General features: G+C 42.2%; 1 protein-coding gene and 1 pseudogene across 1 annotated transcript in view; one reads left to right on the top strand and one right to left on the bottom strand.

Annotated features, from left to right (window-relative positions):
* Positions 1-25444, top strand: part of CPA6 (carboxypeptidase A6) — a 274666-nt gene that overhangs the window by 69777 nt on the left and 179445 nt on the right. The window lies entirely within an intron of this gene.
* LOC128563899 (dnaJ homolog subfamily A member 1-like) lies at positions 1846-3152 on the bottom strand (annotated as a pseudogene).

Below are 25444 nucleotides of genomic sequence, written 5' to 3'. Positions count from 1 at the left end.
GGTACTGTAAGGTCCTAAAGATCACTGTTACACATAGATGAGCTCAGGAGAGAAAAATAATGAAATAGAAGCTTAGCACTCTTTTTACCTGAACTATTTTCAGATCTTGTGTTTGATTTTTGTTTAGTTTTTCCTGTGGATAAATAGAATGTTTATAGCAGCACAATTCACAATCACAAAGATGTGGAAACACCCAGGTGCCCTTTAGTACATGAATTAATTAATAAACTGTGGCATATGTATATCATAGAATATTAGTCAGCCATAAAGAGATGGATATCTGGGAAGGAAAAGCAGAGAGAGGGAAGGAGGGAGAGGGGTGGGGTCTTGGTGTGTGCCACACCTTCTGGGGGCAAGACATGATTGCAAGAAGGACTTTACCTAACAAATGCAATCAGTGTAACCTGGCTTATTGTACCCTCAATGAATCCCCAACAATAAAAATTTAAATTAAATTAAATTTTAAAAAAAGATGGAGATCTAATATTTTTTAGGTAACCATCTGGATAGGAAAAACAAACATCGTCATGTACTCAATACTAAATTGGGACTAGTTAATCAACACCCATATACTCATAGGGAAGAAAAACTCAATGAAAATCAAGAAGGGGGAAGGGGGAGAAGGGAATGGGTAAATTCCCACTCAACAGGTATATTCCATAGGTACTTTGCACACTTTCTGGGTGAAGGACATACCTATAACACTGACTTTAACCTCACAAAAGCAAACTATGTAACCAAAAACCTATGTACACCATAATAATCTGAGATTTTAAAAAAGAAAGAAATCTTGTAGAACAAAGCCGCAAAATTGGCATTACTGGTCTAAAAGTGAAAACTTGCTGTGTTTTTTTCTTGGAAAAACAATCAGTTTTCATTTCAGAAGCAAGAAGACAAGTTGCTTGGCATTTACTGTGTTGCTGTGGCCATTTATTTCTGCCTTCCCTTTGCCTAGGTAGTACCTAGGTAATTTTGATCCATTTTGGCTTAATGCAAGTGAACTAAGTGTTTGAGTATAAGGTTCCTTTTCTAGTCATTACCACATTCAACAAGCCTTGTAATTAAATGAGACATGATTGCCCAAGTACAACCAGAGTACTAATTTTTCCTAGTATTACAGCTAGTATGACAGGTGACGCCTGGATGAAAAGGAACCCTGGTATGGGTGTCATGTTCTGACCTTCTCTACCGAACCCCACCCCACTCAAAGTGTATCCCTTCCATTGACTGTGTTGGAAATCTAGGGCCCTTGAATTCATGTCCAAACAGCTTCAAGGCCACTTCTATGGCCGACATGAGCCTGGCCACCCTAAATCCAGATGATCAGAAAAAGCTGGCAATTGTGGGGTCCATGTATGAACATTGATATTCATAAGCCAGGGGCCAGGGCTGCTGGGAGCTCTCTCCCTCCCTCTCTCTCTCCCTCCCTTTCTCTCTCTCTTGCTATATTTGGGCACAGGACCCCCCAGGGAATCCAAGATTTCTAAATATGATCCTAGACTTCCAGGCTGTTAGAAAGTATACCTGTCATCAGGTGAGAGGACAGAACATTTTGTCATTTTTTTACCTTGATTTGTAACTTTTGAAATTTATACACTTGGTATGATTGTCTCCAATTATATGTTTTCTCCTCCCAGATTGACATTATATTTTTAACAGCAACATAAGATACAGAAAGATAATAAGACAAAATTCTTTTTTTTCAAGTTTTTTTTTGAGCTTTTATATTTGCATTTATTCTTCGTTTAACCTTTAAAACACTACTATAGTTGAATATTAAAACAGAAACAATAGCAAGTAGTGAGCATATTATGATTACAGTCCCTCACTCATTCGTTACTGCACAAAAATGCCAGCATGAGTGTCATTCACTGGCCTCATTAAGAAGTTTGACACTGAACACCACCTCTGGGATGATGTTCATCATCCTCATATGATTCTCCATTGTCATGGCGCCGTCTTTCCTGATTTGGATTAAAGTCCACCAGTTCTACTTGATCCATTTCATCAGTCTCTTCTACTTCCTTCCTATCTGGGAGAAGTTTTTCCAGCAATGAGAGTTGCTGGAAGGAGAAAGAAAGTCATTCTCAGGAAAGTTTACTTTAAATTCGATGATTAGGCAACCCTTTTCATATGGTCTATGATAAGTTGGCATGCCTTCATTTAGCACACACTTGATATCTCCTTGCTTGACAATCTGACCTGGATGAGAGGTGATGACTATGGTTCGGTTGTCAAGAGTAGATATTGGCTTTTGGAAGCCACACAATGCTTCAACCAGCTGTATATCCATACACATGCACAGGTCTTCTCCTCGTCGAGTAAAAACAGCATGGTCCTTCTGATCTAACACAATGATAATATCTCCTGGCTCCAATCCTGGTTCTTGGTCTTCTTCACCATGGAATGTTATCTTCTGGCCGTCTTTCATGCCTTTGTCAATATGAACTTCCAGAATCTTCTTCTCTCGAACTATCTTCCTTCCATTGCAGCTTTTACATCTATCTTTAGGACTGATCCATTCTCCATGGCCCTGGCACTCCATGCACACAGACTGAATTTGCTGAACCATTCCAGGTCCTATCTGATGAATTCTTATTTGCATTCCAGTACCTCGGCAATTGGGACAGCACTCTACTGCTCCTTTTTGCCACCTCGGCCTTCACATTTGTGGCAAATCACATTCTTTTGCAGAGCCAGTTTTCTTGTGGCACCGTTATATAAATTTTCTAAGGTAACTGAGAGCTGATGTACCACATTTTTACCTCTCCTTTCTCTCTGCATCCTTCCTCCTCCTCCAAAAAACATATCAAAGATGTCCATGGAGGAACCAAAACCACCACCTGCTCCACCCTCTTTAATCACCTGTTCTCCTCCTTTGTCATATAATTCCCTTTTCTTCGCATCAGAGAGAACTTCATAGCTTGAGAAATCTGTTTAAACTTCTCGCCTTCATTTGGATTCTTATCAGGGTGGTACTTCAAGGCCAGTTTTCTATATGCCTTCTTCAATTCTTCGTGAGTGGCATTGGGTTTGACTCCCAAAACATCATAGTAAGTGGTTTCTTTCACCATTTTCTACAGCTGGTGAGAGGGCAGAGGCCCACGCAGTGGAGCGGAAAGGAGCGCTTAGTTGTGCACTGCTCGGGCAGCCGCCGCTCATCTGCCTCCCACCGAGCGTTCTGGAAAGTTCTTTTTCAAGTTTTTGTTGCATGGATCACTTCCAGTGTGCCTGTCACTAGCACAATGTTCACTGCACCCAACAGGTTAAGATTTTATCCCTCCCCCTCTCCCAACCACTCTCCATCTTTAGTTTCCAGCGTCCTGTCTGTCTTTCCGTGTCCATATGTATCCACCTTTTAGTTCTTGCTTATTAGGAAGAACATGTAGTGTATGTTTTTTCATTCCTGAGACACTTTATGTAGGATAATGGTCTCCAGTTCCACCCAAGTTGCTATGAATGACATTCTTTCATTCTGTTTTATGGCTGAGTAATACTCCATAGTGCATATACCACATTTTCTTTATCCACTCGTGGATTATTGGGCACTTAAGTTGATTCCATATCTTTGCAATTGTGCATTTTGCTGCCATGAACATTCCAGTATCTTTTTGATAAAATCCAACTACACTCTTGATCCAGGCCTTGCAAATGTTAGAGTTGAGTTGACACCTGACCCCACACCACTGAATCAGCGTCTCTCACTTTGGAATGTGGAAATTTATTCATGGCAGCCTTAGTTTCTCCTGGGCAGTTGAACTGAGAACATTTAAACTTAGGAGCTGAGTCCCATCATTCACAGGACAATAACAATGAATGTCAATGGATTCTGGAATGAGAAATTGAGAGATACCCTAACTTCTATTCTGTCCAAAAGTTGTTCAGCTTTTCTTTAAATTGTATGAAATACCCAGTATCCTTCCTATAAAGGCCCATTCCTGCTTCCCTAGTTTGCAAAGAGTTCAAAGGGGCTCTATCACTTGCATCATGGCCTGAGTTTCCACTTGCACAGCAAGGGTTAGTGAAGTCATTGATGAACAGCCTGCAGCATTACACTGCAGAGTCTCAACATTGTTCATGAAAAATTGTGCCTGCTACATCAAAAAGTTCAAAGAATCTGCCTGGATGGCTCTGATAACTGGCTAAAGCAGGCTAAGAGAATTATACTCTCCAGGCTTAGCCAAATCCACAGAACCTACACATTGTCACTGCAACAAGCTCTTCTCTGGTTTAAGTTGCTTCTTCATCTCTGTTTCATGTTTGCCTTGAGGTTTAAAGCTTTTTCCCTATGAGGAAGCACAATATATACATTTAGATTTTATTTTTCAGGTCCTGAATAGAGAACGTTCACAGAGGAGCAGGTAGTAAGGAGTTGCTACTCTATTTTGAAGAGGTTGGGGGGTGGGCTTTGTCACCAGCAGTGGCCACCAGCCTCAGAGCGGAGACGCCGACTGCACCAGGGCTTCCCTCTTCTTTCATCCTTTTCCTTCTGTTGCCTCTCACCTCAGTGTGACTTGGCTCTAATTGAAGTTGTCAAGAAACTGCTTTATTCCAAGGTTTAGTGGGGGAGAGGAGAGATCTGCCTCTGTATTACTGACATCAAATAACTTTCCAAGGAGCTTCCTGTGTAGCACTGCGTCCCCTTGAGACACCTGTTAAAACAACATAACAACAAAGTTTTTTATTGTGAAGACCAAATAAGGACTGAATTAATAGATGCAGAAGTGTATTATTCCCTGTCTTAGAACAGCTATGTAATAGGAGATCTCATTGTCTAGAGCTAACTCACTAGTTATGACCTTGTTCCACAAAACCCACAGAGCAGGGCTAGTACCTGAGATGGAGACAGAATTGGGAGGGATTGTCCCAGGAGGCTGGAGGTTTCCAATCATCTAATGTGTTCTTTGTAGATTAACTTCTCTCCCCAAAAAGAAAGAGAAGCCATCAGGTGGTAACACTCTCGCTGTCTCTGACTCTAAACCAATATTCTGAGCTCTTTCCTCCTTCCCACTGGTTCCAACCACCTGCCCCTTCCAGGAGCTCCCTGAACCCCAAATCATTAGTTAATGGGCACAGTGTACATTATTTGAGTAAAGGATACCCTGAAAGCCTTAACTTTACCAATATGCAATCTATGTGCCCTTGTAAATGTGTACAAATAATTTTTAAAAGGAGCCTAAGTCTGACACATGCTACATGTATGGATCTGGAAGGTACTATGCTAGGTAAAATAAGTCAGCACAAAAGGACAAAGATTGTAGGAGTCCACTCTTATGAGATACCCAGAATAGTCAAATTCATAGAGATGGAAACTAGAATGGTGGTTGCCAGGATGAGGGCATGGGGAATGAAGAGTTAGTGTTTATTCTCTCTGGCTCTGCTTGCTCTGTTTTATATTTCCCATTTCTCAAAATTTTTTCAGAACTTATTCCCTGGGCTGTACCACTGACTCTCCTGTCTTTTACCCCTGATTCTTCTGTGCTGTAACAGAGCAATCTCCAGGTTGGGGTGGCTTTGTAATGACATACACTTTGCGTGGGGACTCAGAGGGCTCATTGGACACTTGAGCTTTGTGGGGTCCCTAAAAGCAGGTTGCAAGTTGCTTCCTGCTGCATGAGAAGGAAGACCTTCAAAAAAAGCACACACTGGGGAAAAGAAGACCTATTTAATAAATGGTGCTGGGAGAACTAGTGAGCCACCTATAGAAGACTGAAACCAGACCTGTACCTGTCACCAATGACAAAAATTGACTCTTGCTGGATAAAAGATATGAAACAATAAAAATCCTAGAAGAAAGGGAAAAAGTCTTGACAAAATCAGCCTGAGAAAAGAATTTATGAAGAAGACCCCCTTGGGGCAGCACCTGTGGCTCAGTGAGTAGGGCGCCGGCCCCATATGCCAAGGGTGGTGGGTTCAAACCCAGCCCCAGCCAAACTGCAACAAAAAAAAAAAATAGCCGGGCATTGTGGCGGGTGCCTGTAGTCCCAGCTGCTTGGGAGGCTGAGGCAAGAGAATCGTGTAAGCCCAAGAGATAGAGGTTGCTGTGAGCCGTGTGATGCCACAGCACTCTACCCGAGGGTGGTACAGTGACACTCTGTCTCTACAAAAAAAAAAAAAGAAGACCCCCTTAGCAATTGCAGCAAAAATAAATAAATGAGACATGATCACACTAAAAAGCTTCTACACAGCTAAGGGTATCACAACTAAAGCAAAGAGACAGCCTTTGGAATGGGAGAAGATGCTTGCATGCTGTGAATATGACAAAGGGCTGAGAACTAGAATCTATAGAGAACTCAAACAAATCAACAAGACAAGAGCAACAACCCCATTTACAAGTAGGCAAGAGACTTAAACAGAAACATCTCTGAAAACAGATGAATGGCCAACAAACATATGAAAAAATGCTCTTCATCCCTAATCATCAGAGAAATGCACATCAAAACCACCCTGCGATATCATCTAACCCCATTGAGAATAGCCCACATCACAAAATCCCAAATCTGTAAATGCTGGCATGGTGTAGAGAGAAGAGAACACTTTTACACTGCTGATGGGATTGCAAACTAATGCAACCTCTATAGAAAGAAGGATGGAGAATTCTCAAAGAACTAAAAGTAGACTTTCCATTGGATATTGCAATGCCATTCCTAGGTATCTACACAGAAGAAAAAATATTATTTTACCACAAGGACATTTGCATTACAATGTTTATTGTAGCTCAATTCACAATTGCCAAGACATGGGAGGAGCCCAAATGCTCATCAACTCATGCATGAATAGATTAACAACCTCTGGTTTATGTATACCATGGGTTCAGCCATAAAAATGGATGGAGACTTTACATCTTTTGTGTTTACCTGGATGGAGTTGAAACACATTCTTCCTAGCAAAGTGTCACAAGAATGAAACAAGTATCCAGTGTACTCAATACTAATATGAAACCAATATATAAACATCCACACACCCACCCAGAAGAAAAATACGAGGGAGGGAGAGGGAGGAGAAGAGAAAGGGCAAAGGGAGAGGGATTGGTAAGCTCTCACCCAGTGTGCATAATGCGAGGGTGTACAACACAGCTCCTGGGGGAAGGGCTCAACTGCAACTTGAACTTTACCTTAGAAAACAATGTAACCTAAACATTTGTACCCTCGTATCAATCTGTAATTTAAAAATATATATAAAAAATACATATTCCTTTGTTCCACTCAAATCACACAGCTGGCTTCCTCACTCCTTTAGATTAAAAACCAAACTCCTTGCAGTGGCCTCCCCATGCCCTCGTCCCCCACCCCTTCCACTCCAGCCACACTGGCCCCTCATTTTTCTCTAATCGCCAGCTCTGGTCCCAGGTCTTGGCCACTGCACTCGTTTTTCCCTCTGCCTGGAAACTGCCCAGAAGTCTCCGTGGCGTTCTCCCTCATCTCCTTTATGACTTTCTTCAAGTGCCACCTGCTCAATTACATCTTCCTTGACCAGCAAATTTAAAACAGAAGACCCCTATCTGGCACTTTTTACTCTCCTCCTGTGCATGTCACCTCTGTAGTGTTCCTCATTCTTTTTCACACTGTATATTTTACTTCTGCGTGTACATTTCCTTAGAACAGTGTGTGGAGCGTGTTTACACAATCAGTAAATCCTTCAAATAATGACTAAAGGAATGAATGGACTAGCGTTTTGCTTTCCAGAGAGCTAAAAAAACGATAGTTCTATAAAAATCCCTGTTCCTTTAGAATGTAGTTGTAAATTGAAGTTATATAGGTCATCAGTAATCCCAGAATTCTGTGACAGGGGATTTAATCCAGATTATTAATGCCAAAGTCACTAAACTCTCAAGTGAACCATAAGAAAATAAACCTGTCTTTCCCAGAAAACCTACATCCTTTGGGAAACCAGTGGAATCAATGACCACATCAATGGCAACTACCCAGTGAAGTGAGTACCAAAGGCAGCTTGGGCTTTTCTTTTGCACAAATAAGATCAGGGGAAGGTGGAAAGCTTTACATCATTATGGTTCATTAAAACTATAATTATTAATCCTCACCATTTTCCAAACCCTGCACTAGGAGGTAAAGTCATTGAAATCCCACCACCCCATGAGCAGATATAATATACTCCAGAGAAACTTGAAATGCAGAGAATTTATCTTCCCGAATTTATGCTGCTGTATGTGAATCAAACTTAAGTTTTCTGAATCCAGAGTCCAAAGCCTTCCCATTATGTTCTACAGCCCCTGTAAAAAATCAGAGCACTTGGGGTTTGTTTTTGCTGGTCCTGAGCTAGATTGAAAATTCACCATGCCTCTATAACTGCTTTATATCTAGATTATTAAAACCCTGACTACAGCAATAAGAATTTTCCACAGTAGAGCGAAATGATATTTTAAATGTTGCTATTTTATCCAATTCATTTTTTGAAAATCATTTTGCCTCATCACTGGGTAACATCTCTAAGCAATAAAAGAAATGTAATAAAGAGAATGGGCAATGTTTCATGAAGTATGCTATGCATCTTGATAACAGCATGTGATTTATTTATTACTTATGATAAATGTGAAAATAAATTGCATTGGTGGAACTCACGAATAGGACTGTTTGGTAATGTAAAGTTTCACTTCTAGCCTTCAGCTGGTTGAATACCTTGTTGAAATGTAGAGTAGAACCTCAGGGCAGTTTTGCAAATGTAATTAAGTTAGTGGTTTATTAAAGTGGAGATTTGACATTCTTCAATATATAATATATTTTCAATAATAATCCAAATGCTGGGAGACTTTCCGAAAGAGATTGGGGGGAAAAAAGTGATAATATTTTATTAACATCCATCAGAAGAGAAAGGCTTATCTATCTTAGAGCAGCCAAGGTTATAATTTAATCCCATTTTTTCCCCAAGATAAACTATACCCTACATGACTCCAGCTCATTTTAACTCAAGTAGAATAGGTTGGTGTATTCCTTTGACACTTTGGGTGTAGCACTGAGTTACATGTGTGTCTCATTGCGTTGTCTCTTAATTAGCAATTTCTGTCGTATGCGTGGTGAGTGACAGCCAAAATGAGGTGAATCTCAGCACCCCCTGATGGCTCCTGGTTCAATCTGAATTTGAACTCTGCTGTGTACCTGCTTCCATTTGTAGGGAGAATCCTTCCCCTTACAGAACAAAAAGAAGCCTATATTATATATCTGGAGCGAAGAGAGTGAGGGGAAGGGGAGGTGGGGAGGAAGGCAGGCCCAGCCAGGAGAGGGCTTGCAGTCAGTGAGAGGAATTTGAGAAGAATTTAATCTTTTGTGAATGGAAACATACTGAAGAGTTTTAAGCAAAAGGGATAGGGTGCCATTTGCAGTTTTTAAAAAATCAGTTCACCTGCTTTGTGGAGAGCAGATTGAAAGGGGACAGGATGACAGCAGAGACCAGCTAGGAGGTGGCACTGTAGCCAGGAGGAGAGGAGCAGTGGAGAAAGACTCTGGGTGTGACAAGCAGAACGCCCGAGATTCAGTAATGGATGGGACCTTGAGTTGAGGGAGAAGGAATTTTTAGAACAAGACCTCAGTTTCCGGCTGAAGGGTCTGGAGAAGAGTGCCTGAGGGAAAGACTAACTCCATTGTGGGCTACTCTGCCTGAGACGTCTGGGAGACATCCAGGGACAGATGAGCAGTTGGGTATAGTCAGACTTGTGGGCGGGACCCGGGAAGAGAGGTCTGATGTAGAGGTGACTGCTGGGGAGTTACCAACATAGAGATGTATGGAAGTTCTGAGATGGGGCAAGATTGCCTAGGGAGGGCGTTGTAGAATGGAAAGAGAATGAGGCTCTGAGAGATGAGGTTTGGAGGTGGGTACAGGCGGAGGGTCTGCACAGAGGCTGCTTTCACAAGCTAGTGCTGCTGTTCTTTTACAAACGCGTACTGCACACCTCTCACATACCACAGCGCGTGATGGGTGCACGGTGGTGCACAGAACTAGCGCCGCAGCCAGGGAGACAGTCATGGAAAGAGAGCATTACAACCCAGCATAACACACTTTGTAGCACTTTTATACAATACCCATGCAGTGGTGAGCCTCGCTCTGGATTAGCTGGCAAAGGAGATCAGAGAAGACCTTTAAGAAAACTCCCTTAGGTGGGTGTTACAGGGCGAATAGGCATTCTTCAGACTAGCAAGGTGGTAAAGGGTTTTCATTGTAAAGGAAACAACAAAAACAAGAAAGGAGGACTCAGTACACCACTCTCAGGAAATGAAAAAGACTCCTGTGTGGCTGAAAAAATAGCCCCGTGGAAAGGGTGAGAGACAGAAGAGGCTTGGTAACCACATAATTCCTTAGAAAATCATTAAGGGGATCTTCAGAACCTCGAGTAGCAGCTGGCAGGTGGCAGGAACTCGGTGACTATTTAATAAACATATGATGACATTTGCATTTCACAAAGCCCTTTCTGATGGCAACAGAGGGGACAGCCACTTGGTGGGGCCTGCAGAGCCAGCTGAGCCGTTAGAACCATCAGGGAGGGAGGATGGGAATACAGGAAGAAGAGGACGCTCACAGCTGAGCAGGAGAGCTATTAGCCAGGCTGAGCGTTATCATTCCACCTTAAAAAATACTTCAGAACTTCCAAGATTTGAAGAAACTGATTCAATGAACATTTACTGAAGACCTACCAGGGACCAGGAGTTGAGCTGGTTGTTAGCGATTACCAGTGAACCCCATATTTCAGGTATGGACAGAGCCTACCCTTAGCATGGAAGGCAGAGATTAAATAATTCATCTGCTGTTGACTTATATACCATCTCTTCTGGTATTTCCCACCTTTTAGAGAAAGTAAGGAATGATATGTTTTAAACTGCTAAATATATTATGCAGGTATTTACGTGTTTAATTCTTTGTCCTTTTAAAGAATTATCTGGTTACATGTTATTTATTCTCTAGCAACAGGAAATATTTTTCAGAGGTATGTAATAATATTCACATAACAGTTCTGATAGTTACAATCATGGGTCTGTTGTAATCACAAAGGACTTGGGGAATTTTTTTACTACTGTGACTTCTTATCAAGTGTCTTTAAACACTGCCTTTTAAAATAGTTTTTACTTTGTTTACCATTTTTTTCTGGAGGGAAATGGAAGAAGAGGAAAGAATCCCTGCACTTTTGGCCCCTCTCTATGTCCAAACCCTTCCTTTCTTTGTATCTTCCTCATGCTGGTCCATATTTGCAATTATATTTTTCTCATCTGTTGCTCCTCCTCCCACTAGTCCGAATATGGAGATACCATGTGTTTGAGCAGAATAAATCTAGAGGAAAAAAGTGAGGACAGGCAAGGAGGACTAGAACATGGGGTCATATTCATTCAGGGGTTTTATCTTTGAGAGGAAATGGCATCATGCTGTTTCAGTTTCCCCAAATCAGTCAGTCTTTGAGGCCAACCACTTGCAAGTACTTCTCATAGATCCAAGAAGTCTAGCCCCAGGGACATGTCCCCATGGCTCTGGAACTGTCTTCTGGACCATTAAGAAACTCCTCCAAACTCATGAAGACCATTGTTAAAATCCCCAGGGCTGTAGGCCCATCCAGAACCCCCTATGTATGGCATCTGACTACTTACAGAGAGCCTTTCTTTTTGTTCTCATTCAGTCTTTCCAAGGCTTTGTAACAGAGGTGAGGTGTCATCATTTTGTAGATGACCAGACATAGGGGCGGGTAAGAGAATGCACCAGACCTTGAAACCCACATTGATGATGTGAACTGAGAGCTCTCTGTACCTGGACATGGTCAGGAGGTCAGGTTCACAACCAGGCATTGCATGAGGATATCGCATGCCCAGTAGTCCTCAAGTTCTTTGTCATGGTACATACTCCATCTGTGTGAGATGAGAAGTGATCTAGACCTGGTGCTAACCAGTAACTGCTGTGTTTATCCAGGTCTCCTGTCCTGTGACATTTGTGGGCATATTTGGGGGGAGTAGAATGGGATAAGAGAAAAAGAAAAGGCTCAAACTTCTGTTTCTACTACTTCAAACCATGGGTGTTTAGAGTTAGGGTGTCAGGGGAAAGTAGAAGTCAGCTGTGCCTCTGGTGCTTGAGCTCAAACGACCCAGGCCAAGAGGAGACATCCAGCCAGCCCTTTCTCCTCCAGATTTCTTTTCACACAACCCTGTTTATTGTCTGGGCAGAGGAGGCCAAAGCAAATCAAAACACCCAACCCCTGTAGTTGGCTGCCCTTGTTTGTGTCTCTACTTCCAGAGAGACTAGGAGGGAGAAGATTACAACATACCAAATCCTATAAACCAGTAAGCCTCACAGCAATATCAACATCCAGGATTTTATATATGGGAAGAGGGACGGGTAAGATGTAAACTTGGGGAAAACAGAGGCAGAGATGAACAAGAGGAAAAGCTCCATAAAAAGATTGTTTTTAATAAAATCCTTTTCAGATTCTTCCTTCTATCTTTGCCTCCTCAGTGCAGTCTCTCTCTGCCTTCTAATTCACACAGTGGTGGTGGCTTAAAAGTCAGGGATGGTGGAGATAAAGCATTCCTTTTTAATGATGTCCTTACAAAGAGTCACATGGGGACCTCCCTGCCACTTCCAGCTGTGTTCATCCTGCAACTTCGGCCTGGGCCCCTGGAGCCAGCCCATGTGATCCCCTGCAGGATTAGATTGGAAGGAGGGTTGGCTTTTCTTCATCGATCCTGATAAATGTGGAACAAACGAATTTCAACAGAATCAAAATGTTATTGTTAAGCACTTTACAGTAAGGACAATAAATGCTTCTCATGGCAAACTATAAGGAGCATTTACTCTCAAGAAGGACATAGATCCATAGACCCTCGTGTCTTCCATTGAAATCTGTTTCTCCTGCTTCCTCACGGTTACGTGTATCACAGTGGGCAGTCTTTCTCTCTAGCAGTTCAGAGCATGTGAAATCACACGCCGAGCTCATGGTGAAGTCAAATCCCTGTTATCAGAAATTGATTTAACTGCTATTCTATTTTCATAATAGCAGCCAAACAACTTGCATATGCTTTTTCTCCCGGCATCTAATTGTATAAAGTAGAGGCATCTTAGTGCTCTGCTTTTTAGAAGGATCACACTTCAGTACATCAGTCTGCATTAAGAATTCCCATGACAACAAAGAAACCACAGGCACATTCAAGGACTGCACGGATAAAACACTCCAGACCACTTTACATGTCTGAGAGATTAAATAACGATTCTCTACCATTGTGTAGTCTTGTAATATTCCCAGAATGCCTATATGTTAACTAATTTGATCCCACTGATGGTACTGTAATGACGGGGCCGCATTATCCATGTCGTGGAGAAAGAACACACGGGGGAAATGATTTGCCTTGAGTTTCACAGCTGATAAGAAAAAAGCCAGGACTAAATCCAAAACACAAAACCAGAAAACTAGATGGATCTGGCCACCTATCATTGCAGTGGCCTGGGGTACTGTAGGAAAGGAAGAGACCAGTTTCAAGGTGTCGGAATGATGTGATGATGCCCAGGGAACTGTGTTTCCAGCCTCACTGAGAAGGCCGTTGTCACAGAGATTTGACAGGTTGGCACCATGCCATACAAAGCTCTGTTTGTCAATGGCCCTCCATCCTGCTCCAGCCCAAGTCATGTTATAAAAGAAAGAGGCGTGTGGTGTGCAGTGGGAGGGAAGGCGGAGCAGGGGCCGAGGTTTCTGACGTTTCTATCAGGCCAGTCCCTGCTGCACAAAACAAAGAAAGCCGTTGGCATTCCAGTAATCTCCCACTATTCCAGACTTCCAGAAGCCCATAACATTTTAAATCAGTGTTTCTATCCAGGATCTGGTGCCCATATATCAAAAAGTTCTCCACCATATACACTTTATTCACCAAATGGGAAAAATTGAGTACTTAGTAAGAAAGCACTAAAAAATGTAGCCTGAAGAAGGAATTGAAAAGTAAAGACTTTTATGTAATCCCAAAGCCATTCAGTTTCATGTAAGTTTCTTATGAGAAGACAATAGAAAGAAGCATTTTAATTTTTGCCTTTGAACATAGCTGACAATAATTCTTTGATTGTTTGACTTCTCAGTGGTTAATTTTAGACTGCTAATATTAACATCCCCTCACTGATTATTCTTAATTAACCTTATTCCTGAGCTATATTGTTAAATGCCAAAAAGCTGCATCCTCAGAATATTCTTAGTGAAGGCTTTGGTTTATAGGAGCCTAACAAGATTATTCCCTACTCCCATCCCTGTAGGTTGCAGCCCCTATACCCTATTATTAGTGTGCATGGGGGCAGATCACAGAGGAATTACCCTACCATGTGACCAGGCATGAATACGCATGCACTGATTCTTAGGGGATAGGCAGATAGGGATGTGTGCGTGATTTTAGGAGGGTAGTCAGTGACTTAGGAGAATTCAGGGGCTGAAATATGAAGTGGCCTGAGACAAAGTCTGTTGGACTCCCAGAGCAGACAATGACTTGTGGCTGAAGTCTGTCCAGGTGTCAGCGGACTTCATACAGCCTTTCTTCCTGTGATACGAGTTCAATTAATGAAATCTCAGGGAGGAGACCATAGGTAACTGTTTTCTTTTTTGGCAGGTCCAGTCTTCAGGCAGAGAAGGAGCTTCAGAGAGCAACTTCTTCCTGTGCTTTAGGAGGAAGGATTGAGAGGCTTTGAGTCTCCAGTGGCATATGTGGGTGTATCAGCTCCTGAGCCCCAATACATAACATTTATTTATCCAAGTGCTTCCTTACAGTTATTCAATTGATGTCTACCAGCATCTCAAAATTGGCATGTCCAAAAACGGAAAGGTGCTTGGTATTTGCTGCCAAACTTGGCTCCACTCAAAACATGGGAGATTCTTGGTCCTCTGCGATGACGCCCTCCCTTGGTCCTCTGTGGTGACACCCTCCCTTGATCCTCTGTGATGATGCCCTCCCTTGGTCATCTGTGATGACACCCTCCCTTGGTCCTCTGTGACAACGACCTCCCTTGCTCCTCTGTGATGACACCCTCCCTTGGTCATCTGCGATGACATCCTCCCTTGGTTCTCTGAGATGACGCCCTCCCTTGGTCCTCTGTGATGATGCCATCCTTTGATCCTCTGAGATGACGCCCTCCCTTGGTCCTCTGTGATGACACCCTCCATTGGTCCTCTGCGATGACACCCTCCCTTGGTCCTCTGTGATGATGCCCTCCCTTGGTCCTCTGTGATGACACCCTTCCTTGGTCCCCTGTGATGACACCTTCCCTTGGTCCTCTGTAATGATGCCCTCCCTTGGTCCTCTGTGACGACACCCTCTCTTGGTCCTCTGTGATGACGCCCTCCCTTGGTCCTCTGTGAAGATGCCCTCCCTTGGTCCTCTGTGATGACACCTTCCCTTGGTCCTCTGTGACGACACCCTCCCTTGGTCTTCTGTGACGACAACCTCCCTTGGTCCTCTGCAATGACACTCTCCCTTGGTCCTCTGTGATGACACCCTTCCTTGGTCCCCTGTGATGACACCCTCCCTTGGTCCTATGTAATGATGCCCTCCCTTGGTCCTCTGCGATGACACCCTCCCTTGGTCCTCTGTGATGACACCCTTCCTTGGTCCCCTGTGATGACACCCTCCCTTGGTCCTCTGTAATGATGCCCTCCCTTGGTCCTCTGTGACAACACCCTCCCTTGGTCCTCTGCGATGCCACTCTCCCTTGGTCCTCTGCGATGACACCCTCCCTTGGTTCTCTGCGATGACGCCCTCCCTTGGTCCTCTGTGACGACACCCTCCCTTGGTCCTCTGTGATGACACCCTCCCTTGGTCCTCTGTGACGACACCCTCCCTTGGTCCTCTGTGATGACACCCTCCCTTGGTCCTCTGTGACGACACCCTCCCTTGGTCCTCTGTGATGACACCCTCCCTTGGTCCTCTGTGACGACACCCTCTCTTGGTCCTCTGTGATGACGCCCTCCCTTGGTCCTCTGTGACGACACCCTCCCTTGGTCCTCTGTGACGACGCCCTCCCTTGGTCCTCTGTGACGACGCCCTCCCTTGGTCCTCTGTGACGACGCCCTCCCTTGGTCCTCTGTGACGACGCCCTCCCTTGGTCCTCTGTGACGACGCCCTCCCTTGGTCCTCTGTGACGACACCCTCCCTTGGTCCTCTGTGACGACACCCTCCCTTGGTCCTCTGTGACGACACCCTCTCTTGGTCCTCTGTGACGACACCCTCTCTTGGTCCCCTGTGACGACACCCTCCCTTGGTCCCCTGTGACGACACCCTCCCTTGGTCCCCTGTGATGACACCCTCCCTTGGTCCCCTGTGATGACACCCTCCCTTGGTCCTCTGTAACGACACCCTCTCTTGGTCCTCTGTGACGACGCCCTCCCTGTGTAAATGCTGGGAATCCTGTTGGCTCTACCTCGGCTTATTCTGGATCTCATCCCCTCTTCCACTTCTTTAGAGGAGACAATTCTCCCCTAAGCTGTAGCAATTTTCTCCTCATTTGTCCCCCTGCTCTCCCCTTTCTCGTCCTTATTCCCCCTATCATCCGTTTTCCCCACAGCAGCCAGAGCTTTAAAGCTCTGTCAGATATTCTGGTTTAGACTGGAGTATGCTGGCTGTGCCAAAACTGTAAGCACCAAGGGAAACCTTCCCTTTTGCCCCCTGAGGTTTTCCTGAAAAGTTAATTGACAAAAGGTAGATTAGTAGGAGAAATGTCATACAAGTTTCCATTGCAGGGAGCATGACAGCCAAACTCCCTAAGGTGCCGGCCACCCTGTGGTCTCCTCTGCCTCCCTTCCAACCCCACCTCCTCCCACTCTCAGCTGCAGAGACGCAGCCCGGCCCGCCATCCTCAGGACAGCCGCGCTTCAGCTCAGCACCCTTGCGCTGTGTTTCCTTCACTCAGAGTCCTCTGCCCTCAAATCTGTCCAGCTTGGCTTTTTAGCATCCAGGTTTTAATTCAAAAGTTCATCCAGAGGGCCCTTCCTGGACCACCACTCTGAAGTGGCACGCTTTCCCCACTCCAGTTGCAATCAGATTCCCTCTGACCTTCTCCATGGCCCTCACGGCTCTCTGAAATGATGTCTTAACCACTTCCTTATTATCTGTCTCCCCCACTAACACATAAGCTAGGAGACAACAGAAAATGTCTTGTATTCATTGCTGTCTCTGCAGCACCTAGAAAAAAGTCTAGTAGTAAATATTAGTTAACGAACACATGCTTTCTTCACCCAGTAGATCCTCTGTCACCTCTAATAAGGACGTCTTCTTTCCGTCCTATGATCTTCTCCTGACAACTCCATGACAACTCAGGGAGCTTTATTCAGTCGGAGGAATTACCATTTTCTTTTCTTTTTCTTTCTTTCTTTTTTTTTTTAATTGAGACAGTCTCACTAGAGTGCTGTGTTGTCACAGCTCACAGCAACCTCAAACTCTTGGGCTCAAGTGATTCTTTTACCTCAGCCTCCCTGGTAGCTGGGACTACAGGCACCTGCCACAATGCCCGGCTATGTTGTTGTTGTTGTTATCGTTGTTGTTGTTTAGCAGGCCCGGGCTCTGTTCGAACCCACATGGCTGGCGCCCTAACCACTGAGCTACAGGCACCCAGCTGGAACTACCATTTTCTTAAAAAAAAAAAAAAACTGGAGTTAACTAAGGAAATGGTCTCCCAATTTCTCTACTCATGTTCACACAGAAGGAATCTGGAAAACAACATATCCCCTCCCAATATTTATTTAACTTTGATATCATCAGAAGACTTGGGGAAATTGAAATTATTGTTCACATCATTTTTCCAACACAGTAATATTTTATAAAAAGATGTTATCATGAGGCTTTAAATTACAAATTTTCTCTAAGCCATGAAGCTGAAAACATAGCTCATTTAGGAAACCGTGTGTTATATCATCAAATTGGCAAAGGTAAACTTCATTATCAAATCAGTCAGCCAAATTGAATTTAATTTCTGTCAAGAAAATCAGCCTTCATCTTTGAATACATACTTCTGTGTTAACATGGAGGCCCTAGATGAACCTTTTCCTTCTTAAATGGAATTTTAGGATATGTGAATAGATAAGATACAAAGCTCTGTCGTAGGTTTGTGGCCTGGATAAAAACCTGCCATGACATTCAGTATTTTTTTTCCACAAATTCTCTTTTATTTCCTCTTAGGGGACTCACCTTCAGGAATAAGACATTTGGCTGTTATTAGGTGATAGACAAAGTAAGGTTGTTGCTTCTTTCTGGTGTAACTGAACATAGACTTTCCCATCCCATTTTTAATACCACACTTACCCTTGTGATGTGATGCGGTATGTGATACGATATGATGTGATGGCAGAGAAGGCATGAAGGCCTTCCGTGGGCTTGTGGTGCCTTATCTAATTGCTTTCTTTGATTCCCCTGAGAATCTTTTACCTTTGGAGCAATGCACCGTAGTAAGATACGAGATGGAGGAAAAGTAGGAGGTGTGTGATTGTGAAGCATGGTGGAGGGTAACAGAAGAACTAGAATAACAACTCACCCTCAAATACAGGTGCATTCTGAGGCAGATCCATTTCACCAAGAATACGGATGAATGCTAAAGAGCTAAAATTCATTCCCTTGAAATCAACAGTTTTCTTATTTCCCCGGAAAGTCTCCCTGTACCGCCAGGAGTGTGAATGCTCCAACTTTAAGCCCGCTAGGCAAAGAAGCCCAGTTTCTTTTTTTTTTTTGTAGAGACAGAGTCTCACTGCACCGCCCTCGGGTAGAGTGCCGTGGCGTCACACGGCTCACAGCAACCTCTAACTCTTGGGCTTACGCGATTCTCTTGCCTCAGCCTCCCGAGCAGCTGGGACTACAGGCGCCCGCCACAACGCCCGGCTATTTTTTGGTTGCAGTTTGGCCGGGGCTGGGTTTGAACCCGCCACCCTCGGCATATGGGGCCGGCGCCCTACTCACTGAGCCACAGGCGCAGCCCGAAGCCCTGTTTCTTTTGGCTGCTGCTGTTAGGGCCATGCCACGTTGCTCCTGACGCACATAACCCAATCCGATGATGTCCCCCAGTGTACAGCTAAGTTTATCTAGGCAAATACTACTCCCTAAACCTAAAAGTCCTCATAGTTTGCCATCCTTGTTCTGTGCAGACACCTGAACTTGGGCATGCCTGGCACGAGAACAAGTTTGCAAGAGCTCTTCCTGTGCAAGGCAGAGCCCAGGACTTCACGTAGCAGAGTTGCCTTGTTCTCGCAGGTTGTGCAAGCCCACATGCCCACCCTGCCCTTTTACGCAGGGCATGCCTGCAAGGCCAAGGCAGCTATGATGAGATGGGGTTACAGCAGCATCCGTGCTGTCCTCAAGGTTCCACCTCCCCCTCCACCCTTCAACCTGCCTTGTGATAAGAAGAGTGGACGATGTCTCTTTTTCTCAGTTTGCAAAAACAGCACTTACTTTCTCAGGATACGTGTTAATTCTTTCAGCACAGAAAACCCCTTGCTATTATAAGTCAGTGTCTCTTTCAGTGTGATCTGTAGACTTATCTACCCCAGAACCACCTGAGATGCTGTCAGAACTATTGACTCAAATTTATGGCCTACAAGCTGAGAATCTGCACTTTCCAACAGTACACAGGTTGGGTTTTCTCTTTGAGGAAATATCGTGTATAATGGTGTACATAAACACATGCATGGATGCTTCAACAAATGATTATTTAAAAAACTGTATGCCCACTCAGCTAACAATGGGAAACACTGCCAATGTATTTGAATCCTCCTGTGCTCACCCTTCTTTGTAACATCTCTATTCTATCTCCCCTTCTTCCTGAGGTTACTTCTAGCCTTAATTTGTATTGTTTCTTTGATTGTTGAAAAACATTTCCCATAGATACATATATCCCTAAAATTTTATAGTCACTTCTGAAATTAAAAAAAAAAAATGGATTGTGCTATGTGTTCCCCTGCAACTGGCTTTTCTCATTCAGAGCGTGTTTGCAAAATTCATCCTTGTTGATGAATGCCCAGTTGACATTCGCATATTTTTAACTGGTGTATACTATTCCAAGTTTTGGAGAACTACAGTTTATTTTTCTATGGATAGAAATTTTTGTTGTTTTTAGTCTTGTTTTGTAATTACGATATAAAGCTGCTATTCCTGTAGGGTTCTCCTGGGGTCCAGTGCATGGGTGCTTTTCAGAATGGGGTTGTAAGAATATGTTGAACTTTTTAGCAATTAACACCAAATTGTTTTCTTCCAAAGTGCTATACCAACTTATATTCTATTGAGCAAAGGTGTGGGTTTCCATATCTATCTCTTGGCACTAACAAACTTTCATTGAAAAACTGACAGTTTTCAGATGGTCTTAATTTGTGTCTCCTTACTAATGATGCATTTATTGATATTTTTCATTCATTTCCTGTTATTTGTATACTCACAGCTTTTGCCCATTTCTTATAAGTCATGCATCTTTTTCATATTGCTACTAATCTTTTGCTTATATGTGTTTTAAATATCTTCTGTCTGTGGCTTACCTTTTCACTTTATGGTCTATTGATGAAAATTTTCTTTTTTTTTTTTTAAGTAAATTTATTTCAGGTTAATGTGAGGGTACAACCAACCAGGTCAAAATATTTGATTTTGTTAGGTAGAGTCCCTCTTGTGGTTATGTCTGACAAACAAATGGTGTGCCAAACAACCCGACCCCGTGCCCATTCAGTGAGAGCACCCCAATCCCCTCCACCTCCCTCACCTCCCTCAACAACTTGAATTGAAATGAGATTTTCTCCTCTTTGGGCTTGCCTTAGACTGACTACTGGCTTCATATTATTACTGAGTACCCTGGCTATTTGCTTTTCCATTCTTGCAATACTTTACCAAGAAGAATATTTTTCAACTTCATCTGGGATATTACAAAAGATGCAAAGTCACTATCTTTTTTATGGCTGAATAGTATTCCAGAGTGTGTATGTACCGCAATTTGTTAATCCATTCCTGAGTTGATGGACATTTATGTTGTTTATCGCAGCTCAATTTACAGTCATCAATACATGAAATTTTTCTAATATAATTAAAATAATTTTTTATGATTTTTGCATCTTAGTCATAAACACGTCCCTATCTCACAGTCATGAAGATATTCTATGTTTTCTACTTGACCTTTTAACGTTTTGCCTCTCACAGTTAGATTCTTAATTCTTCCTGCCATGGGGGGGAGGTGTTTGTCTGTGTGATGAAGGCCCACGTTGATTTTTTTCCCACATGGATAACCAGTTGTTCCAATTCTGTCTAAGAAAGAGTCCATCATTTCCCTACTAATCTGCAGTACCACCTCCAGCATTGATCAAGTTTCTCTATAAATGAAGATATGCTTCTGACTTATCTATCCTCATGCAGTTCCTCTGCCTGAATTACTATAACTTTATATTGACCCTTGATAGTTGGTAGGATAAGAAGTTGCTCACACTGTTCTTCAAAGGTGCCTGGCCTGTTCCTGCCTCTTTGTTCTTCCATTATAGCTGAGATTCGGCTTATCCAAATCCACAAAAAAAGTTACAATATTGATTGGAATGGTATACAATCTATAGATAAATTTGGGGAAAACTAACATCTTTGCAGTATTGTTTTCTGATACGTAAACATGATGTATTTACGTTTATGTCCCTTTTAATGTCTTTTAAGCAAATTTTATAATTTCCTCCAGAAATAACTTTTATATATCTTTGGTTATATGAATTGCTGGGTACCTTATATTTTTGTGAATGAGTTGTTTTTACATAATATTTTCTGCATGTTGCTAATTTATAGAAATTCGAATGCTTTTAAATTTTAATTATTCATTTATTTACCATGCTAAATTCTCTCACTAGCTGTATGACTGCAGATTTTTTTATATTTTTATACGTAGTTAATTATATTATCTCTGAAAACTGGCAGTTTTGTTGCTTCTTTCCAATTCTGCCACCTTTTATATTTTGTCCTTATTGCATTAATTCTGTTGAATAAAAATGATGATCTTAGCATCCTTCTCTTATTCGTGACTTTAAAGAAAAGCTTTGATCACTTCATTGCTGGGTATAAAGTGTGCAGATTAGAAACAGAATAAACTCCTCCATCTAGCTTACGTGACTCAACTCCTTTTTTAATCTCATGACACTGTTTTCCTTTCTACTGTATTTTCAGTACTGTCTTTAGACACAGTTTGTGGTATACTAATTCCCATTCAGTGTCATCTAAGCTGCTATTTAAACCATCCATTGATTTTCTAATTTCATTTATTATATGACTTAATTATAGAAATTTAGTTTAATCATTTTTATAGTCCCTTATTCATCATATTTGTTTCCTTAGAATATTTAATAATTTATGCTCTATCTCAGGGATGGGCTAGCAATGGCCGACAGGACAAATCCAGCCCAACCTATCTTTGTAAATAGTGTCTTATTGAAACTCAGCCAAACCCATTTGTTTCATTTTATCTTGGTAGTTTCACCCTACAATGGCAGAATTGAGTAGTTGCAATAGAGATGGTACGGTGCCTGCAAACCTCATATATTTACCATGTGGCTCTTTACTGAAAAAGTTTTCTAACCCTTGAACTATGTGACAATTTCAACACCACTCAGCTCTGTAAGTCTAACCCTGTTCTTTGTTGTTTCCGCTGACCTTTGCTCAGGGTGGCTTGTTTCCTGACATGCTTTATAATTTTTGGTTGTGAGTTCACAGTTGGTGGAACTTCATGCATAGGAGCTCTTTGAGGCCTGGTTTTAAGATAGACTTCTCTAGATTTGCACTTGTTCTAGGAATCTAGGGGCAGGACGGATCATAGGTTAAGGTCATCCAGAAAACAGACTATTCATGGGGTCCCTTTGTTGGAGAAGGCTCTCACAAACAAGATCTATAAGGCAATGAGCGAGGCTTAGGACAGAGGGAGACTTGGACTGCAACACAATTACAGTAGGTTTCATGGAAAACTCTTAAGCTGGGTTGGCCCTTCAGCAACATCTCAAATTAAGGCAAGGGGACCAGGTGTTTGCCCCTCAGTATAAGCCAGGGTTTACACATGGGCTGCCCTTGGGGAGTGGTCTTCATCCTGAGTGATGCACCTCTTTTCAGCTAGTAGCAATTGTTTAAGACAGACTCAGCCATGAACCATGAGCAGGTAATAATTTGCAGCTAGAAGAATGAATGCCTCAGTCCTGCCAGGGGGATTTGAGCAGCACAGGGCAATAAATATGTCAGGAAAACTCCCAATCAGGAGGTTACTTTAACACAGTTTCTTAGCTTGGAGATTTTTGGATAGCATAGGTAACTTGAACTTTATTTCTAGTCCTACTAGAGGGCTAACTAGTGTTTTTAAATTCTTACTGGTAAATATATTTTCCTCTCTATCTAGAATCAAGTTCAAGACAGACAAGTTTCCCTGCTGTCTCCCTTCCCAAGGCATTATTTCCTAATCATCTTTTCACTGAGCTGGTTATCTTTAAGGCTTTTGGAGGCAGGGGTCTCTGGCCTGAATTCCCACCTTGCTCAGAGCATTAAGAAATATCAAGACCAGGGTAACCAGGGTAACCACTGGCCTCAATGTTAGCTTAACTTATCATTTTGGACCTCTTAAAATTTTCCGCATCTATTGCCCCTCTATTTGTGCATACTGAAAGATACACCCACCACATACACGCATACACACACACACACATATTTCAGCATTGCTGAATGCTTTCTACTGGAAGGAGATTTCAAGTTATCTAGCTCAACAAATTATGCTAGCAGAATGAGTCCCAGGTAAATCTTATGCATACTCAATTTCAAAACCATTAAACTAATACCCGCTGATAGCCATCAATCTATTGGGCCCCAAATTTTCTAGTTTCAAGCATCAAAGTTCTTCCATATCATTTTGATCACTCCAGCTAAACTTTTTTAATGCACATTTTCTATGTAACTCATGAAACATTTACCACGTGTTACCTTATAATAATAACAAAGGTATTGTCTTATGTCCTAGATCATTTATCTTTGGAAGTTCTTCCCTCATGCTTTGTAACTCCTTTCCATTTTCCTCCCCACCAGAGACTTGCTTGGAAGAACTGCTATGTGAATAACTGCTGAATACTTTATTCTCCGGCATGGTAACACTTTTCTCAGACTGAATCCCATTCTTAAACTCTACAAGAAAGGACTAAATTGAAGTGTGATGTAATGATTTAACACAATATATATCAAGTTCATGAGACTTAGTGAAGATAATATCTTACTGTAAGAAATTAATTTTATGACATGATTACTTTTTATCGCTTTTTTCTCTCTGATTTATGTTAACGGGAGAAGAAATTCTCAAAGCTTACAGAGGAAGCCAATTTTAGGGCAGTTAAAAGATGGTAGGGTTTACAATAAGCCAATTTCAATTCAATTCAGTAAATACTTACTGATCATCCATTACGTGTGAGATGCCGTGGTAGGCGTTCAACCTCTTGAGAAATTTTGTTATAAAGTGAAGTCCATCAGTAAGGCTTTTGAAGACTGCATTTTTCTTTCCTCTGCTGGTAAAATAGCTGCAACAAACAAAAAGCAAGAATAAAGTCATCACTTCTGCCTAACTTTAATCCAAGGGTGAAGTCTAAATCTTTATGTCTTAAGCAAACTGCCACAGGGAGATTCTTCATGTTCAGAGTACTTTATATTGGAACTATAAACCATATCTAAAGAAGGGAGAACTCGTTTAGCTCTCTAGAGGATGCTCTGCCAAGTTGTCTCTTTTTTTATCGCTATTTAATGAAATTTTTCATGTGCATCAAAACACAATCTTTCGACAAAGGAAATGCGTCTCTGAGACCCAGGTATTCTATAGTAGAGAATCTACATGTGAGCATTAATTTTTCTAGATGGAATTACCTAACGGATTTCTTTGTGCTCAAGTACAAGAATTTTTCAAAGGAAGTAAACATCGTATTATTAACTTTTCCATGGGATACAAGCTTTCAGAAAGTTCAGCAAATATTTTGAACTGTCCTATTTTCCTTAAGAATATGAGCTGTCTTAGCTGTGGAGCACCCTAAGTCTTCCCTTCTGAAATCACACATAGTCTTTTAAGCAGCCATCAAATTAAAGGGGTGCTATAAAGAGAGGAATTTGATGAGGAATTTTTTTTAATGCCAATATGTATATTTCCACCTGTAAAGACTGATTCAATAGTGAATTTAGTGATTGCATTAGTTTCTCTTACCTCATTTCTCTAAAAATAGTCAAAGTAAGTAAAATTACTATTATTGTACAGGGGGCTTTTGGTTTTAAGTAAGAAAAAAACCTGACTCAGACTGACCTACTTATTAAAGACATTTATTATATAACAGGGAGTCCAGAGGAAGAACAAGCTTAAGCTTAAAGAGTTGGTTGATTCAACAAGATCACTGCAGACCCACGTTCTTTTCATCTCTCTGCTCCACACTCCACAGTGAGCTTAGAATGAATCTCCTTTATCCTAAACTCACTCCTTTCATAATTATAGATTGCCAGTG

The sequence above is a fragment of the Nycticebus coucang genome, chromosome 13, assembly GCF_027406575.1.
Source record: "Nycticebus coucang isolate mNycCou1 chromosome 13, mNycCou1.pri, whole genome shotgun sequence".
Taxonomy (NCBI): domain Eukaryota; kingdom Metazoa; phylum Chordata; class Mammalia; order Primates; family Lorisidae; genus Nycticebus; species Nycticebus coucang.
The sequence above is the reverse complement of the archived record's forward strand: the minus strand, read 5'-3'. Positions and strand labels throughout refer to the sequence as shown.